Below are 20,809 nucleotides of genomic sequence, written 5' to 3'. Positions count from 1 at the left end.
TGGGCATGGAGGGATGAATACATGGACCATAGAGGATCCTTAGGGCAGTGAAACTACTCTGTATGATGTAATAATGGTGAATATAAATCATTATATACTTGTCCAAACCCATTGAGGGTATAAAACCAAAATTGAACATTAGTGTATACTATGGATACTGATAATAATAGTATGTCAATGTAGGTTTATCAGTTGGAGCCAATGTACCACTCTGGTGGGGAATGTTGATAATGGATGAGGATGGGAGGCTATATATGTGTGCGGGAAGGATGGAGGTAGATGGGAAATCTCTGTATTTTTTTTTTTTCTCAATTTTGCTACGAACCTAAAAATGCTCCTAAAATATAGTCTTAAAAAAAGAGCTAAGGAATTCTTTGGATAATGTTTTTCCCAGGGTATCTGTTTCCTCCCTCTCTCTGTTTCTTGTCTAGATGGTATCAAATTCATTTCCTTGTTCTGCCTTAAAGTCACCATTCTAACCTGACCAGTAACAAGAAGATTGAGCTACCAAAAGGGACTCCTCAGAGCTTTGAAGGAGGAATTGGGGAACTGCTTGGCCAGATCTGTAATCTTGAACAAATTATAATTTATACACAGAACTAAGAAGAACTATAGAATAGAACCTAGGAAATTATAATCTTCAACTATCCCCTGTTTAGGCAGACTATAAAGCTAGGATTACTGAACGCTTATATATAGAAAAAAGGAAGAAAAGATTTTTCCAGTAGGCAACGAGAAGCCCTAAATACTTGCTTTCATTATGATGTAAATTTTCATGCAAATACAGAGAAAACTGTGGGTTGAGTATATGTAGATTTTCACAATGTATTTGATAATTCAGTTTTTAGTGGAATATCCCAGTAATTCTTATTTGGGGGAGAGAATGATTAGTCAGAGTTGGGGAACCAACTTAAAAATAGGAAATGAAGGCTATGGTAAATAGGTAATCTCACTATGGGGAAATATAAAGAGAACAATGTTCAAGCCTTTGTTTTAACCAAATTCTTTATAAATGATTTTTGGTCTAGGATACAATGTACAGCAAACTTCTCAAATGTGTGATTGACACAAAACTTTTTTGACTTGAGAGACAAGCCAAAAAAAGAGATAAATGCAGGAAGTTAATGAATCTGTATAAGTAGGTTTAAAAATGGCAACTAGCACATTTGAGAGGTTTTAGGTAAGAGCAAAAACTAATATTTATCAAGAGTTTATCATGTGCAGGCTGCTGTTCAAAGCACTTGGCATCTGTTATTTTACTTAGCCTCATAACGACCTTATGAAGTCAGTATTATTATTATTATTATTATTTTTTTTCAGACAGGATCTCCCTCTGTCGCCCATGCTGGAGTGCAGTGGCATGATCTTGGCTCCCTGCAGCCTCCATTTCCCAGGTTCAAGTGATCTTCCCAGCTCATGCTCCCTCTTAGCTTCCCGGGACCACAAGGGTGTGCTACCATGCTCAGGCCTGGCTAATATTTTGTATTTTTAAAATAGAGATGGGGTTTCATCATGTTGCCCAGTCTTGTCTCAAACTCCTGGGGTCAAGTGATCCTCCTGCCTCAGCCTCCCAAAGTGCTGGGATTACAGGCATGAACCACTGTATCTGCCCAATTGGTGCTATTATTATCCTGGTTTCATGAATGCTGAAGCTGAGATAGTGAGAGGTTAACTTGCCCAAGATCACACACAAATAGTACATGGTGAAGCTGGATTTACACTTAGGGACCCTGACTGACAGCTTGTGTGCCTTATCACTTCCCTTTGGAGCCTCATCAAATACACAGAAGATGAAGGGAATAGAAACCGAGAAAAGAAACTAAAGATCTGGAGCATTGTTCAAAGAGGAAACTCTTCCCGGAAGAACAAAAAGAAAAGCGCTGAGCACCAGATAAGGTGTTGAAAAACCAAACCAAATGTTATCTTATTAGTTTATAATTTGGATGTATTTACATCTGCATTATTGTGGGCAGTTCTGGTCAAAGTAAATTTAGAAAGAACCAATAGAAGGAGATTGGCAATGAAAATGGCAGAACATGCAGTCAGTTGCTGTCCACAGGGGAGCAAAATGAGAGAACAGATGAAAATGGAAGTCTGGGGCCAGGCGCTGTGGCTCACGCCTGTAATCCCAGCACTTTGGGAGGCTGAGGCAGGCGGATCACGAGGTCAGAAAATCGAGACCATCCTGGCTAACACGGTGAAACCCCGTCTCTACTGAAAACACAAAAAACCAGCGGAGCGTGGTGACTGGCGCCTGTAGTCCCAGGTACTCGGGAGGCTGAGGCAGGAGAACGGTGTGAACGCGAGGCGGAGCTTGCAGTGAGCCAAGATCGCACCACTGCACTCCAGCGTGGGCGAGAGAACGAGACTGTCCAAAAAAAAAAAAAAAAAAAAAAAAAAGAAAGGGAGTTTGGGAGAAAGACTTACTTTAAGAATAATAAAGGTTGAAAACAGGCCGAGATGAATATCTATGAAATCATAACTGGCATGGTTAAAACGGATAGAAAAGTTATTCTTCAAATATCTGGCAAAGTAAATTCAGGATATAAAAGGGAAATAGTGGTGAACTCATTTAGTAATAAACCCATGCCATTACTACCCCAAAAGTTACTATGGGCACAACATATTATACATTTTACTGTGTTTAACAAATTATTAGAAATAATTATAAAGAATTCTTGAAGATAGAAATGGATCCACCATTCAAGAGTGATGCCAGGGAGGGTAGTTATGCACTTTACCCAGCCAAGTGTTTCTAAAAAACAAAGAGAAAATATACTGAAGTCGTCCAACATTGCTTTGAAGTCAGACAGACCCAGGTTCAAATTCCAGCGCTACAGTTCACCGAGTAGTTACTTAATCCCTCTGGGCTGCAGTTTTATTACCTGCCAACTCCAGATAATCATCCTTCCCTGGGCAATTGGGCCTAGCATATAACTGGCAGTCAAAAAATGTTGGCTGTTATTATGATTAAGATGACCCCACGTGCCTTCTGATATGCTCAAAAAAGTGTTTCTCTTCTGTTAGACTGAAGGATGTTGAGGGTTTCAATTTTATTTTACTCTGAGCTGCAATTCTCAGGCTCAGCTCTAAGTTTATGTTCGTATCTTTATATGCACGGTGGGAAATTGCTGTGACTTCACTGGATCTTCACAAACTGCATAGTTTTGTGGCAGCTTATGTATTATTTCTTGATTACCTTTTCTTAATAGCTTACAATGATAGTTATTTCCTATATTTCTCTTTTGAATTTTGTTTGTGGTTACTTGATCTGTTTTTGATGATCCTTTGACTCCCATAATGTGAGGATCCTTTGCCATTTCTGATCTCTTAGATTGAGTCCAGGTATCAAGACATACTGTAAGTAACAACAACTGCACAACAATTCTCAACTAAATCTTCTGCAATGGAAATGACGAGCTGAATAAAACACAAAGTAGAATGTGTTTGTTATGACTCACATATTGCCTAGAACTTCAGAGTCCCTGCCCATTTTGTTTAAATCAGACATGTCAGGTGACCTGGCCACAAAGACTCAGTGTGACACTGATGTGCATTTTGCTAAAACAAGGTCAGCAGTCAGAGCTGGAGAGCTACACCCTGGTGAATTCAGCTACGACAGTTGCCCAGAAAATTATAATTTAGGAAATTATTTTCTAAATTTCATCAACATTTCTCATTTCTGAGCACTGGCATTTTAAAAAGTCTTATTTTTTTGGCCATTTACCTTATAAGTAAGTGAGTCTTTTTCAGCAACAACAGTGAGAGAAAGTGGAAGACTGACCTAAGAGAGAAACAGGAAGAAAGAAATTGTCCAGAATTTTGAAATTATGTATTTCCACTTCCATTATATTTATAGTTTCAAAGAAATAAACAGAGAAATAATTTTAAAAAGCGGGCACCAGCCAAAAAGAATTTATAATGGAAGGCAAATATTTGATTAGAATCTGATATTGTGACTATTTCTTTGTTATTTCTGTAAACTGACATCCACCTTAAAGACATAGCTTTGGAAAAATGTATAAAATTGGAAACACATTTACCATAAAACATAGTCAACCCATCCTCCGCTTATTTTCACCTCAGCCTCAGATTTTGTGGCTACAGTCACAAAAAGGAATGAAAGGTCAATGAAGAACAACATAGTCTTGTTTAATCTTTAAAACTTAGTTAGTACTTTAAATGGCACCTAACTGGGACCTCAGCCTCCTGGACATGGACCCCTTTGAATTGTTGCCTCTGCGTGTCTCTCAGTGATGGTTCTTGAGATGGAATCTACTCAGAAATGCAGTCAACACCATGTCTGCCTTAGATTTAAAAAAGAGACAGAGATTTTTAATCAACTAGGTAAATAAATTACAGAGAATTTCAACTACAAATTAAAATGTACTTTCAAAGAGAGACATGGTTGGAACTGAAATGTCTACATTAAAGTTATGAACCTTCAGACAGCTACCTTTCCATGACTATCGCTTCTGTGTTACCCAAGATAGATGTTTTCCCCTCTTACTCTTTAAAATTATCAATGAAATTGCAGTTTCCTTGCATTTAATCTTGTCTTTCTTTTTGTTTTTGAGATGGAGTCTTACTCTGTCGCCCAGGCTGGAATGCAGTGGCATGATGTCGGCTCACGGCAACCTCCCCTTCTTGGGTTCAAGTGATTCTCCTGCCTCAGCCTCCCGAGTAGCTGGGACTACAGGTGCTCGCCACCATGCCTGGCGAATTTTTGTATTTTTACTAGAGACGGGGTTTCACCATATTGGTCAGGCTGGTCTTGAACTCCTGACCTTGTGATCCGTCCACCTGAGCCTCGCAAAGTGCTGGGATTACAGGCATGAGCCACTGTGCCTGGGCTTAACCTTGTCTTTTTAAAGCAGGGTTTGACACATATTTGGTATGAGAATGAAGGGTAGCGTGAATAAAAACGAATAAGGGCTTTCCATTCAGAGGGACTGAATCTAGACTTTAGTAATGACTGCATTTTGGGTGAAACCTTTGTAAATTGAGACAAAAATGCATGAGTGTTTGTCTTAAAATTTTTTACATTTATTTTTAAAAAATTCACCTCGATATTGGAAAAGATAAAGGTGTTAATGTGTACTACTCCAGCAGTGAGGGAAGATTCTAGAATGTTCCCTGGTTGTTGCCCTCATACTTTGTGATGTTATGCTGATCCCTGCACCTTAAGTTCAAATTCCAGTTTCCTTGCTCAACTTGAACAACATGCCAAGAGTTGGCTGTAAGGGCTGCTTTTTATTTTTTATTTTTCTGCTTGGTTTTGTTTTGCTTTGTTTTTTAACCACCTAATTAAAGAATTCTGGATATAGATTAACTTCTGGCCCACTCTATCCCCTCCCCTACTGTTTTAACTAACAGGGACTAAGCACCATGTCCTTTGATGGATTTCCTATTTTGATGGTAAAACCCTTGTTTTTCTTACAAAAAGTATCTTCTCTGTTTTTGACAAAACTCTAATCTTGCTTTTCTGACTCCGAGTCGCTGCATGCCTCTCTTCCATGTTTCAGGAAGGAACAATTAGGCAATCCTGCCATGTTTCTTCTGAAAGTAGCAAAAACAGTGGCTTCAAGAGCCCTTATGCTGAATCATGACATAGATATTTTTTTCTACACCACCCGGAACACTTTGAATTAAAGCAGAAAGCCTGATTCTAAGCCACTATTGAACTAAGCCCTGTAAAGAAAGGAGTGTGGAAGAAGGGGAGAGGGTGGAAGAAAAACAACCTTTTCTGAGGAAAAAGTTTAGTCTTTCTTCAGGTGTACAGTTTAAAAATGTGGGCTCATTGGAATGAATTTGAAGGTTAGGTTACAATTTGCAGATTTTGCGATTAAACTCATTGAATCAGCCTTTTTTTAACCCCTTAAGTGACGTATACATGGGATTAAACAGAATGAAATTCAGTTGTTTCTCAACTCACTCTCCTAGCCTCACATCTGTCAAAATCATTGCTGTTTGATTTTCTTTTCTGCAAAGGCCCCCGAGACACATTTGCCTTTAAGCACTTGGGCACTGGTGGGAGCTGCGTGTTCTGGGTGTCCTTAGGTGCACTGGGCTGGGCTAGGCAATGCAGCTCCTGTGTCCCGGGAAAGCTGCAGTCTGCTGAGTGTGATATACACCCAGGCCACACCTTCAGAGCCATGCAAAGCTGGAAGGAGACAGAGATAAGGTACACTGAAAGGAAGAAAGAAACTCCTCTTCTCTCTCCAAGCTGCATCTGCTTGCTCAGGTGAGAGGGCAGTGCCCTGCCATTATATTTTTCTTCTGATGAAAGAAAAGTGGCACTTGGACTGCTCCTCTCAGTAAAGGGTTAAGAGCCATTTCTTCCTAGAGAGGTTTCCTGATACCCACTCCTATCCAGTTCTGACTTCCTGGCACCCCCCTCAATGGGCTGCTCTTTGTCTTCTTTCTTCGTAGCCAGCTAGTGTACCACTTTCTCAGCCTCTCTCAACTGGGGAGTCCTCCTTCTTGACACTGGACTCCAGGAGTCTTGGAGTATCTTTGCAGCCTCATGTCTAGCACTTAGCAGATGCAGGATTGTTAATCGAATGAGCAAACAAACTGTGGGAACCCACAAAGCTGTTCTGACTTCCTGACTGCCCTAGTAAGCTACATTTATGTTGCACCAGATAGGCCAAGCCTAACACTTCTCAAAATAGGAGATTCTTTGAAAAAGGGAGGGGAGTGAGGAGAGGAAAACAATGATAGAAGTGGTCTCTTGGTAAACAGATGTAAGAGCCTTTGAAAGGATCAACAAATAAAAACAAGCTGATAATGTGTTTGGCTGCAAATACAGTATTCTAAATCCAGATTTGGTGCTACCTTACTTTATCAGTGTGGAGCATTCACAAATGCAGTTGGTCCAGTTTCTGCAAGTATTTTTTTCCCTTTCAGTTCTGTGGAACTGAAGCCATCAAAATGCTAGTGTGATCTACACTAGTTATCTGGAAAGTTTTTAACTGTGCATCCTGTAAGTAAAAAATTCATCAGCCCACATCTTCTTCTATATGGTCAACAATTATTAGATGCACTTCTGTGCTAATATATCATGTACATTATAAAACATTATTTATATATATATATAAAAATTAAGAGAAGATGATATAAAACATAAATAGAAATTCCAGGCCAGGCGTGGTGGCTCATGCCTGTAATCCCAGCACTTTGGGAGGCCGAGGTGGGCAGATCACGAGGTCAAGAGATTGAGACCACCCTGGCCAACATGGTGAAACCCCGTCGCTACTAGAAACAGAAAAAAATTAGCTGGGTGTGGTGGTGGGCACCTGAAGTCCCAGCTATTCAGGAGGCTGAGGCAGGAGAATGGCGCGAACCCGGGAGGCGGAGCTTGCAGTAAGCCGAGATCATGCCACTGCACTCCAGCCTGGGTGACACAGCGAGACTCTGTCTCAAAAAAAAAGAAAAAAAAAAAAAGAAGAAAAGAAATTCCAGTATTTTCTCTCTAAGTCCGAACAGATCATTATTGTACCCTATGTGGGTGAGCTGGAGGCTGCTGCTATAAGCATGACTTTTCCCACCTGTAACTTAATGATTTGGGCAAAGTCAGAGCTCCCCTCCTTTGAACTCTTGCAGGAGGATAGGTGGGATAGTGATGTGACTGTGGGCTACGCATTATGCTTCTCTCTGCCTCAGTTTACCTCTCCTGATAATATAGCCTTGTTTATCTTACAGAAATGTAGAGATTAATGGATGATATGCCTCATTCTGGACTTTAAGAGTGAGGTAATTCATTTGACATATTGTATATGAATTCCTTCTAATCTCTTCTATTTTCTGGGAAAATTCTATTATTTCATTAAATAGTGTTGATTCTCCCATTAAATGGGGGGTAATATTGTCATCTTTATCTTTGAATTATGGACCTTAGCAGGAGGAGGAATCTTAGAGGGCAACTCTAGTCTAGTTTTTACCCAATGACATAACGGGACGAGCCGTAAAGAAGGTGGTACGTTGCTTGATGTGGCAGATCACCCCATTGCCTGCAAAATTGATCTCTCCTGTTCTCCTCTAATTTTGTTTACCCTCCTCTGAGTGCCCATGTGCCTGAAGGCAGGTTAGGCTCCCTCTTCAGCCTCGGGGCAGGGGCGGAGGGCTGCATCTTGAGTAGGCAAGTCAATTATGGAGATACTATCTGTTGTGCTAAATGGTTGGGTTTATACTTAGGTGTGTAATATGGTCTGACCAAGCTTTTTGGAAAGTTTCCTTCACTTTCCAAAGAGACACACCTAGTGGACATTCCCTTCCCACTTCGGGACCTCAGTATCTCTGTGTGGCGTGGACATTCCAGTAACTGTCTTACGGCCATGGAGGAAGCTAGCCTATGAGGATGACCTGTCCATGAGGTGTGACGGACTGGAAAGATGGTCACACATCATGGAGCTGCCAACCTAATTGTCCTGGAACTTTCATAACTCTGACTCTCAAGCCACGAAAAATGATAAGTGCTCTCATTGTTTAAACTTCTTTAGTTGCATTTTTCTGTGATTTGTAACCAAAATGCATCCTAACTGATACACTTATCCAAGGAGCCTGGGGGTGGCAGAAATGGAACAAGAATCCAGAACTTTAAAATAGCAAGTATTGTACTGCTTGGGCCTTATTTACGAATCATAGCTTGAGAGAATTCATTCATCCTGCTCAGTAAGAGCAGTTTGTTCCTTTCACTTCAGGAACTTTGGTCCCTGTGTCTTCGAAGGCTCTGAAAGAATAACATTATTTGATTATACAAATGTTCTACTTTCTTGCTTCCATTGCGTGTTCAACTCTGGTGACATCTTGATGGGCTTCTGGGAATACATATTTACTTTTTCATATTTAGCTTCTCATCCAGGGATATCCAGTTACACTATAAATATCATCTATTGGCAAATATAATTTGCCTACAGAGGCCTGGACCAATAGTCCCTCAGTGAATTCGTGACAAAACGTCTGCACGTCGAATCAGGGTAGTCTCATGTTCAAACCAAAACTCTATCCGCTGCTGGTCCAAGGTGCCTCTCACTGTTGCCAATTAGCCGGGACACCCAGAACTAACCCAGGAGCTTATAAAGGTAATGAGTGGTTTCAAATCACCCACAGACACCCATAGTAAATGGAAAAGCTTTTGTCAACATCTTTAATGGTTTCAGTTGGTAAATTATTAACAGAATATATGTGGAGTCCTCAGCATTTCAAATACATTTGCTTTCTGAACAAGTACATTGGAGAACAGTCTCTTCTGCCAAGTTCCAAGTTGCAGGTGCCCACTCTACTGCCCTCCCTCCCTGTCTCCTGTCCTGGGCTGTGTTAGGATCCTCCTTCTCTTGCTAAAGGGGGCTTCTCTCCACAACCCTGAGAGCTCTTAGCTTCTTGTGCACATTTACCCTTGTCCAGGCCCTATCATGTGAATAGTTTTGTTTCATTTGACTCTTCCTCTCCAGACATGTGGGGGAAAGATGACAATTTGAAAAACATAGGCCACTCATGGTGGCTTACGCCTGTAATCCCGCACTTTGGGAGGCTGAGGTGGGTAGATTACTCGATCCCAGGAGTTCGAGACTAGCCTGGGCAACATAGTGAGACACCATCTTTACAAAAAAATAAAAAATTAGCTGGGTGTGGTGGCACATGCCTGCAGTCCCAGCTACTCAGGAGACTGAGGTGGGAGGATCACTTGAGCCTGGGGAGTTTGACGCTGCAGTGAGCTGGGATTGTGCCACTGCACTGCAGCCTGGGTGACAAAGTGAGAACCCGTCTCGTAAATAAATAAATAAAAATTAAACAACAACAGCAACAACAAAACACTGGGCTGGACGTGGTAGCTCACGCCTGTAATCCTAGCACTTTGGGAGGTTGGGGCAGGCAGATAACTTGAGGTCAGGAGTTCAAGACCAGCCTGGCCAACATGGTGAAACCCCATCTCTACTAAAAATACAAAAATTACCCGGACATGGTGATGCATGCCTGTAATCCCAGCTACTTGGGAGGCTGAGGCAGGAGAATCGTTTGAACTTGGGAGGCAGAGGTTGCAGTGAGCAGAGATCAATCCCCTGCACTGCAGCCTGGGCAACAGAGCAAGACTGTCTCAAAAAACAGACAGACAGACAAACAAAGAAACCTGGTTCTAGTAAAGGCTCTGCCATTTACTGACTTATTCACCTTGCGTAAATCACTTAACTTCTCTCAGCCTTGGTGTCTTTCGGCTGTCAGTTGGCAATTGTCACAATCTTTGTGGCATCTACGTCTCAGAAGCTTCAGAATCAAGCAATCGAATCCCCGTCGTCGAGAGCCTGAAAACCTTATAGTTCTCACTATTGGGTATTGTTTATGTTGACATTTTTTCTTCACAGGAGGTTCACAACACATCCGTTCAAATGCTGGGATTGTGACTAACTCAGGCAGGAAGAACAAGTCCTCGTGTCAATGAGTGGAAGGATGACACATTTGCTGGAAAATACAGTGTGTTGTCGTATTCACACTAACACCACTGAGAAGTTGATCTTGTTATTATTCGCAGCGACATTTCCTGGCTTACACCTAGCATACTGGGTAATGCCCGTATGTTGGGAACATTCAATACCGCAATGGAGAAAGGGAAAGGCTCGGCAGGTGGTGAGGAACACTACTGGAAGGGTGGATGGGAGAGACAGGTTATTCTTTTATCAAGATTTTTTTTTTTAAAAGAGCATTAGCTGTTACATTGTTTTGATTACATCTGTGGGACAGGAGATATGGACCAGAGTTAAAAAGCAATAAAGTGTATAGGTTATCACTGTCTCTAACGCAGTGACTCTGGGCAAAATAGGTAGCTTCTCTAAATTTCTCTCATTAATTAAACGGAAATGGGAATAGTAACTACCTCATTGGGTTGCTGTCAGTATTAGATGAGATAACACTCAAAGTAACTAGCACATGATGATACTATGTGCATATGCATGACTAGCGCACACAACTGTGGGTACACCTGAATATTACCCAGTTTCTGGTTCACTGAGGAGTCACCCATTCCACCAATCATTTGTTGATCCCATATAAACGTAATGCTATGCTGCAAGGCAATGAGCTCCCAAGGTACTTAGAGTCTAGATAGGAAGTAACGCCAGGCACGGTGGCTTACGCTTGTAATTCCAGCACTTTGGGAGGCCGAGGCAGGTGGATTAACTGAGGTCAGGAGTTTGAGACCAGCCTGGCCAACATGGCGAAACCCCATCACTAGTAAAAATACAATAATTACCCCGGTGTGTTGGCATGCGCCTGTAGTCCCAGCTACTTGAGAGGCTGAGGCAGGAGAATGGCTTGAACCCGGGAGGCAGAGGTTGCAGTGAGTCGAGATTGCACCATTGCGCTCAAGCCTGGTCAACAGAGTGAGACTCTGTCTTGGAAAAAAAAAAAAAAAAAAAAAGAAGACGACAAGAACAAAGAAAACAGATGGAAAGTAAATAAGTTAAGATGCTAAGTACAGACCATTGCTGATTATAGGTGCTGAGAAAAGTATTAGTCACTTGAGACCTGAAAAACTCACAGAAGTGCTTCACAGGCAGCATATCATGGAGAATGATTATGTTTTAAATTAGGGAAAAAATTCCAGGTGTAGATCAACAAGAGCAAATCTATCCTGAGGAAGGAGAAGAAATCCTGGCTAGCTGGAATGCCCAGCCAATGGGAACCGGCTGGATTGCAAGGCAAGGTCGGGCATCCCTTCCAGAGATGCAGCCATTGGCTCGAACACCCATAGGGCCTGCTCAGTCATTGCTCAGGAATTCTTGCTTCTAAAGGGAGCAGCTGCAATGAGCAATGCCTGGGAACACATTATTAACTCGCAATACACAGTGTGGCCCGCTCTTCCTTTCTGTAAACAGTTACTTGTTGATCAACAACGTCTACTGAGTGGTTTTGGTTTGCTAAGCATTAAGAAAGGTTATGAAGCAAGTTGAGACCATGCAAGATACCTGGCCAGAAGATCATTCTCAGTATGGACGTAGGATAAAACACACAGGTCAGGGGAATAAATGTTTACAGAATAGGAGTGCTACAAATTTTAAGAAAGAACATACAAACCAGCATAATATAAATAGAAAATGGGGTTACATGCCTCATTTGTTGACAAGGGTGGGGTTGTTGTGAGGTTGGTGTGTGTGCAAAGCAACATTGGGAAAATCTGAAATCATGATTTGACTCTGCTTCCCCTGATGCAACAGAGGCCCACTCAGCCTTGGGGGAGCAGGCGACTCGCCACAGTATTTCCTGTTTGCTTGTCAGGTTGCCCGTTGTATTTGATCTTTCTCCATCAAAGCAGTGGTGATGTGTTCAATCATTATTTCTTAATCCTCTTGCTCATTTTCTTTTTTATTCATTGATCATGTGTCTCCACTCATTCCACCTCAGCCTGATGCTTGGTGGAAGTTGAACAATTTCCTCCCTCAGTTGCTGACAAGTCTTTCTCATCCTGCAATATTTTTAGAATGTTCTGGGATTGTGGGGATCCCTGGATGCATTCAGCTTTTGCTAAGTGTTGGGGCAAGCAAAACTCTGGCAGGTGAGATGCAGATACTGCATCTGTAATTTAGAATGAGAGTGAGAGAAAATATAAATGTGGGTACTAAAAAATGGTGTTAGTCTTGGAAAATGAGGTTCAATCATAGCTATCTAAGGTTTGTATATGCTCATAAACACAACTGACAGAAACAAAGAACAACCACTTCCAGTCAGACACCTGCCAAGTCTTTGGAAAGTTGAGGCGGAAAAGATGATGAGAAAGGCTAGGATGGGATCTCCCATCAGCTTGATCTCCTGGGAGCAGGGACTGGATCTTTTTCCTCTCTGCTGAATGCATTGTGAATGCTCACTTAGAGCCTTGCATGCATGAATAAACGAACAAACTCTAAAACGTTTCCATGGCTAAGAAATAACTTTGAGCCAAGCCATAGTCTTCTGAGGCTTAACTTCTAGGTTTAGCAGAAAATCACTGTGTGTCTGAATTGTTCCTGGACTGACTGCAAGTTTTGGTAATCTGGTGTTTCCTTTGGAATAAAACCACTATGTGAGGCCTGAGATCAAGTGCCTGTGCAGCTTTTCCTGGATAAGTACTGTTGGTGGTTGCAGAGTCTTTTTGTTTCTAGAGTTTTATTTTCTGAGACCTCTTGCCATTAATATTAGACTGTATTTTAATATAACTGTAGAATTTCAAGATTTAAATTTTATATATAAATTATGGCATTTAACATGTGAGTATTCAAAATCCACAACTATTTACTTTCTAAGTAAAATACACATTATTTTGCACAAGAATAAACAGCAAGAAGTATCACATAGAAGAAAATCCACATTGTAACTTTGTCATAATAATGTCCTTGGATCTATGATTCTTTTTAAGAAAAAAAGAAAGAACTATTTGTCTCATGGACTAGGGAAAAAAATGGGTGGGGAATACAGGCACCTTCTTTGACAAAAAAGGAATTATACTTTGTGTCATTCAACATTTTTCTCTCTCCTTTTTCTGCCAACCAAAGAACAAAACAAAACAAAAACTCAAAAAAACAAAGAAATCACTGCAACAATAGCAGCAACAACAAAAATAATTAATAAGAGGATTGGGGTGGAATGCTATAAAAATTAGATAAGCAAATAAGATTATGGAATTTCATGTGGCTTCTATAATTCTAGGAAATAGATGTTTTATGTGTTGCTACTAAAGGAAAGTGGGATATAGAAGAAAACAAGAAGAAAAGAGAAGAAAGAAAAGGAAAGAAAAATCTCTGTGTCATGGTCAGTGTTTTCCAACAGGGCACTATTAACATTTGGGGTAAGGTGATTAACCATATTTTATAAACACAAAGAAGAATTCTGATAGGAGCTTAAACACGAGTTGTACTCCTCTTGATTAAGTGTACATTTTATTTCCACTTCCAAAATCCCTAATGTTTTAAACTTTTTTTGAAAGAGGATTTCTTCCTGTTACAGTTTATAAATGTCTCAAAGTGTGGGTGTATGGCAAACCATTCCAAATTTACTCTCAGAGAAGTATTCTTTACTTTTTTGACTGTTCTGTTTCTCCATTTGACTTTTGCATGAGAATCCTCATCTCACTCTGCTCTTCTGTCTTTAAATTCACCCTCTCGGGTGAACTAATTCATTCTTATGGCTTCAGTTGCTGTTGATGGCCTAGTTTTTACACCCATCACTGACATTCCAACTACTCTTCAGCCCTAAGTCTTATGCAAGGGTGAGAATTTGCACTTAGATCCATTTTCCTCATCTAAGAAACTGATAAAAATCAAACTCATTTACTTTTCTTTTGCAATATTGGTGACACCATCATTTATTGAGTTTTTAAATTTCACAAATATTTGGGTGTCTATTATATACCTATTATGCTAAGTTCTAGTAATACGATGGTGACCAAACAGGCAGAACCCTGATGTCATGGAACTTTATAGTATAGGGGTAGAAAGGTATTGGTAAAATGATCACACAAATATTTATAATAGAGATAATGGTCATGAGAAAAACTACAGATTCCTACAAATGTACAATATAAAGACCTCACATAGCCTGATCAATTAAAAAAAAAAAAAAAAAAAAGGCTGGGCACGGTAGCTCTTGCCTGTAATCCCAGCACTTTGGGAGGCCGAGGTGGGCAGATCACCTGAGGTCAGGAGTTCGAGACCAGCCTGCCCAACATGGTGAAACCCCGTCTCTACTAAAAATACAAAAAATTAGCTGGGCCTGGTGGCAGGAGCCTGTAATCCCAGCTACTTGGGAGGCTGAGGCAGGAGAATCACTTGAACCCAGGAGGCAGAGGATGCAGTGAGCTGAGATCATGCCACTACACTCCAGCCTGGGCGACAAGAGCGAAACTCCATCTCAAAAAATCAATCAATCAATCAACCAATCAATCAATAATAAAAAAAACCTTTTAGACTGCATTTCCTTTAAATCCCCAACCCCCTCAATCACTAAGACCTATTGGCTGCACCCCCATTTTTGTAACTGCAGCTCTATTGAAGGGCCCTCCATTTCTGCCCTCCAATTAGCATGAATTACTCTAATTAGGTCCTCACTGGACTTTTATCATAGACCATCAGCACACAGCTGTCATGTTAATATTCTCAAATATTCATTTTTTTCACATCACTCCTCAACTTAATCGCCAATGATCCCCAATAATCCACCGAATTTACTTCAGCATATTACTGTGCCTAGATGTGTTCATTGTGCTAATAGATAATCTGTCACCACCTCCTATTCAGCATTACATATGCTGTTCCCTGCACCCAGAGTGCTGCCTTTCTTCTCTTCTGTACCCTTCACCTTCCATATTTCAGTGATTTTCAAGCCCTCAACACTTGGAGAGTGGGGGATGACAGGGGAAGAATAGGGGAGACAGAGAGGGCTGGGAGGTAGGCTCAGGTCTTAGAACCCTCTGCACTGGATTTCCTTAAGATTTCATTTGAGGAAAGGGTCCAAGGCAAAACAACAACAACTTGAAAATCATTACCCTGATCACCCACTTCCTCCCAACATTGACTTTTCTCCTCCATCTTCAGTCTCTAGAGTGGTATAACTGTACTCCTAGATGAGATGCAGTTGTTTAGCTTTTGCCTTGCATTCAACTCTTAATAAATTTGCCTCCTTGAGTCTTGTTTTCTACTTCTTTTTGCATTCCCTAAAGTGCTTTACTATTGCGTAAATGAATGAACAAATTGAGGAACACATGAATGCTCTGTGGTACTTTTAACTAGTGAGAAATTTGTTTCTAAATTATGGTTTTAATCTATCCTTAGCCATTTTCAGCAATGAGATAAATAGAAATAATCAATATATCATAAGTGACGTTCTGTTTGAGTTTCCCTGCCAGATGCGGGTGAATCCACAAACCTGGCCAAAAAATAAGGGAAAGGGTTAGTGAGAAGTGATGAGAATGTTCTTTCTGAAACTCCTTATTCACTGGGATTGGCTGCCTGCCTTGTTCTCCTTCCTTCAATGCCCCCGAGGTTTACCTTTGCTAATCTGTGACATGGAGATTCAATTTTCTTTTCTTTCTTTCTTTCTTTTTTTTTTTTTTTTGATGGCGTCTCACTCTGTAGCCCAGGCTGGAGTGCAGTGGCGCGATCTCGCCTCACTGCAAGCTCCACCTCCCAGTTTCAGGCCATTCTCCTGCCTCAGCCTTCCGAGTAGCTGGGACTGCACTCCCGGCTAATTTTTTGTATTTTTAGTGGAGACAGGGTTTCACCGTGTTAGCCAAGATGGTCTCGATCTCCTGACCTCGTGATCTGCCCGTTCTCGGCCTCCCATAGTGCTGCGATTACAGGCGTGAGCCACCACGCCCGGTGCAAATGTTATATCTCACATCTCTTAGGGAGAATGGAAATCTCTTTAAGACTAAGGTCTACTTTTTTAAGTTAGAGTAATGTGAGTTTAATTGCATCACAAATATTGTTAGCACTTATTATTCAAGCTTGTTCCTGAATTATAACAGGACACTGATTTATCCCAAATTCCCAACTGGGAACAAAGGACAAAGACAATTCCCTGCAGTGGTTTCTCCACTGAGCCCAAAAACCACATCTGATAAGCTATGTAATTTGCTATAGCAATTTGTGCCAAAAATAAAGGCACACTTTTGCAGAGTCGCACATTTCTAAGAAAAACTGAACTCCGCCCCATGCTAATCCAGCTCCTTTCTTTCTTTTTCAAACTTGATGTTTATGGATAGAAAATACCAGCCTGCATCTTAGGTCCCATACCATTGACGTGCCTTGGCCAAATGGCTAGGTCCATTGGCCTCTAGTCACCCCAAGTCTCTCTTGCTGTCACTCTGAAACCTGAAGGGTGAGTGTAGGCGACAGCAGTGGCCTGTTTTACGACATCCCAATAGCATGATGTCTTTAACAGCACAGCAGATTCTTGGCTGATGGCCCTGGTTAAAGCAAGGAGGCACAGCATCTTCGAAGTCATCAATTTTAATGAGCACTGCAACTATTCCAGTAAACTGGATCCCTTTATTTTTGTTTGCTTGACAAAGAAACTTGATACATCTAAGACATTTATTTCTTTTTAGTTCAACACCAGGACAGGAACTTGCTTTTTCACCACCACTATTAGGCCCCCAATGGTGCTAAAAATTACTGTGCAGTCTTTTGGAAAGAGAAGAAGAAAAGAGGCTACGAGAAAAAGAAAAACAAAAGAACAAAACCAAGCAAATACAAATTTTTGAAAAATTCAGGCTTTCTTTGGCTCAGAGGTTAAACATGAATTGTTAGAGTTCCCTTTCAAAGTTGGAGTTTGCCAAGGAATCTCATAAGCTTGCATGGTTTTGTGGAAGTTACAAGAGAAATAAGAAATTTCATCTGCATTTTCAAAGGCAAGGAGTATTCAGTTGTGTGTGCATGTGTGTCTGTATCTGTGCCTGTGTATGAGACAGAGAGAGAGAAGAGAGAGAGAGAGAGAGAGAGAGACCGATAGACAGATAAATACAGCCAGAAGCCAAGGAAAATTCAACTACTTTATTGACAACATAATGAATTGAAATCTTTGGAAGGACTATTTCTGAGCTCTATGAGAAGGACACATTAGAGGTAGCAAGTAATTTCTGTGGTTTGTAGTGAGATAAACAAAGAGGTAAGTTGCTTGAGATGCTTGCATATTAGAGAAAACAACCCAGCCTTTGCTTCTAATCTTTTCTATCTTTGTGCAAACTCAGTAAACTCTTATTCCACAACTGAAGGCAACAGGCAGGCATTTGTTTTAACTCCTTAAGTAAACTCAAGTTCTAGAATCATTAAAGTCGAAAGTCCTTGTACAAATCACTAAATACGTTCCTTATTATAAGGAATTCATAGCACAGGGCAAACTGTGTCATCTCTTATAAATTTTTCAATCAAAATAAATTTCTCCTTCTTTTTCTGTTAAAACATTCTTTTAATGGAAGAAGGGGGGGAAACAGCCCAGAAAAAATTACGCAAATGGCAAGGTAGTGACAAGGCATCTATCAAAGTGGCTCTGGAAATTCCAATTTTTAAAGTGCTATAAAAATATCATTATTAATGATGATTGACTGGGTTTTCAGAGCCAAGATATTTCAAGACTGCTAAGTTAGAGTTGAGTGCAAAAGCGGGGGTGCTAAAATGGCTTCAGGGTTCCTTCACTTTGTTTCTTCATTGATTTTTAAGTAACATGTGAACACAGTCAAATTGATGATTTTCATTTTGAATTAGTTTGCCCTCTGTCATGCAGAGCTTTCCATCTTTTCCTGACTGTCAGTGTCTAATTCATCTTCATCAAGTCCCCAGCAGGAAGATTCAGATCTTATTACTCTTTGTTTTACAGTTTTATCATTTACAGGAAATTGGGACACAGAGAAAAATAGAGAGGAATCTACCCAAGCTTTAAGTGGAACTAGTCAAGGGGAGAAGGTACACATCCACTTCTGGGCCTGGATGTACAGACTCTCCTTTATTGCAGCAGCTGCCGTAGGTGAAACAAGGGACTATAATCAAATACTCCCTGGAGTTATTTTTTGTTTGTTTACTTTGCTTTGCTTTTGTTTCAGATTCCTGAGAGATATTCGGTCTTGGTCTGTGTAAATCTCCTACTTTGTACCTGTTGCCTTCATGAACCTAGAAGTGCTCTCCCTTTTACAGATAGAGAAACTAAGGCTAAAGAACAACATGTTTGGAATAAGCGATAACCATATTAGATTTCAGTATGATCAACCGTTACCGTAAAAATCTTGTATCTTGCTCTATTTTCAGTCACTGCGAAGGCTGGGAAAAATGACAAGTATGGTTTTTTAAAGCGTAATGAAAATGTGCCTGAAAACATGACAAAAATATTGTTTAGGTAAGGCCCAAGGCCCAAGTTAGAGCACTTCTTAAAGGACACAGAGGGAAAAAGAAAAAATGTCAACACCAACAAAACCTATCATTTGCTGAGCAAAAATCTCCTTCCTACCCCCTGAAGTGCCTTAACGCTCCACCTTCTGTTTCTAACAGCTAGAGCTGCTGCGGCTTCTGAAGATTCATTCTTGCAGTCCTATGGGAAGTCACCAGTTTGTCCTTTCAACAGAGTTCCAAAAGTGGAAAAAGGAAGAGTTTAAGCAACTGTCAACTAGGAAACTTTTTGTTTGTTTATTTTTAAAAAAGAAGACTTATCAAGCTAGCCAAGAAATTTTGTCGAAGTTACAGGCTGTCATTCTTTATAATCATTCTACTTTCTTTTTCTTTCTGAATACTGCATTTTCATGGAGGATAGATAATCTTCGGCATTATCCTCATTGGCTCGGCTTAGCTCTGTCCCTTGGGGTCCTGCTGACTCTATAAACTTTCAACTCCTAAATCCAGTGATGGCTCACCCAGGAAAGAAAAAAGCAAACTGAACAATAAAATTCAAGCCGTAGCTTCCATTGTGACTCAAGAATAGAAAATGTTGTTAATGGCCAACAGCATATAAAGTGTCATTAATCACCAATAATTTATTATTTCCCAGTGGGGTCTCCAAACAAACACCATCTTGCCCAACTCCCTTACTATCCAGGATTGGAAAAACTTTTCAAAGGTAATAATCTGATTGAATCTTCATCTAAGATTGAGCAGTTTGAAAATTTTTCATAAAAATTAAATATACCCAAAAGGAGAAAGTAAGTTTCCTTCCTTTCTTTTCTTTCTTAAGCCCCCCTCTTGTCTCTCTTCCTTCCCTTAGCAAGTCTTTGGCTGTGTCAGCTCTTCTATGCATGACTGGTTTGCTGTGATTTATGGAAAACTCTTACTACTTCAGGAATTTTAGTTTGTTGGGTTTGGGCTATAGGGTTTTGTTTTGAGGAAGCCTTAAAAGCTTATATTCCAGCCAAAACCTTTTATTCTTGGAACTGCACAGATAAATTAGACCATGTTGGGAAGGACTTTTGCACTTACATTGCCAGGAACAGTTTACAAGTGTATCCCAAAACATTAAGTATTATTTGGGTGTTCACACAATAGGTTGATAGGATGTTGTCTTTTTTCCTCTGCTGTTCTTAATGCAGGATATACGTAGTTGAAAGAATAATATAAATTCATTTATCGATAGTTCTAGCAATAAATTAGAATATTTGATTTGGAAGGTCCTAGTAAGTATTTATCACAACAAACCCACATTCCTAATATCATACGGAAGAGAGCTTCATTCTTCTTCGTGTACAAAAGTCACTTCAAAAGCTTGTGTTGAAGGCCAGGCGTGGTGGCTCACGCCTATAATCCTAGCACTTTGGGAGGCCGAGGTGGGTGGATCGCTTGAGGTCAGGAGTTTGAGCCCAGCCTGGCCAACATAGCAAAACCCTGTCTCTACTAAAAATTCAAAAATTAGCTGGGTGTGGTGGCATGAGCCTGTAATCCCTGCTATTCAGGAGGCTGAGGCAGGAGAGTCACTTGAACCTGAGAAGCAGAGGTTGCAGTGAGCTGAGATTGTGCCATTACACTCCAGCCTGGGTGACAAAGCGAGACTCCATCTCCAAAACAAACAAACAAACAAAAAAAACTTGTGTTGAGCAGGAGGAGCCCCAAACTCACTCTCTGGTGGACTTACCTTCTGGGGCTAGCTTCACTGGAGTTTAACTAGAATATTTGGGATCTAAATAAGAATTTAAATAGTTACTCATTTTCTGTGTTGGAGTAACAATTTTAATGGTGCACAACATTGTAATTTTAAGTACTGCATTTAAGTAGGGAATTAATGGGGAAGAGAATTGCATTTGTTAAGAGCTACCTATGTGCTGGGCTCCCAGTATATTCTCCTTGCAGCCCTGGAGGGTGGGTATCATTAT

This window comes from Macaca thibetana, chromosome 4 (genome assembly GCF_024542745.1).
Source record: "Macaca thibetana thibetana isolate TM-01 chromosome 4, ASM2454274v1, whole genome shotgun sequence".
NCBI classification, from domain to species: domain Eukaryota; kingdom Metazoa; phylum Chordata; class Mammalia; order Primates; family Cercopithecidae; genus Macaca; species Macaca thibetana.
The sequence above is the reverse complement of the archived record's forward strand: the minus strand, read 5'-3'. Positions refer to the sequence as shown.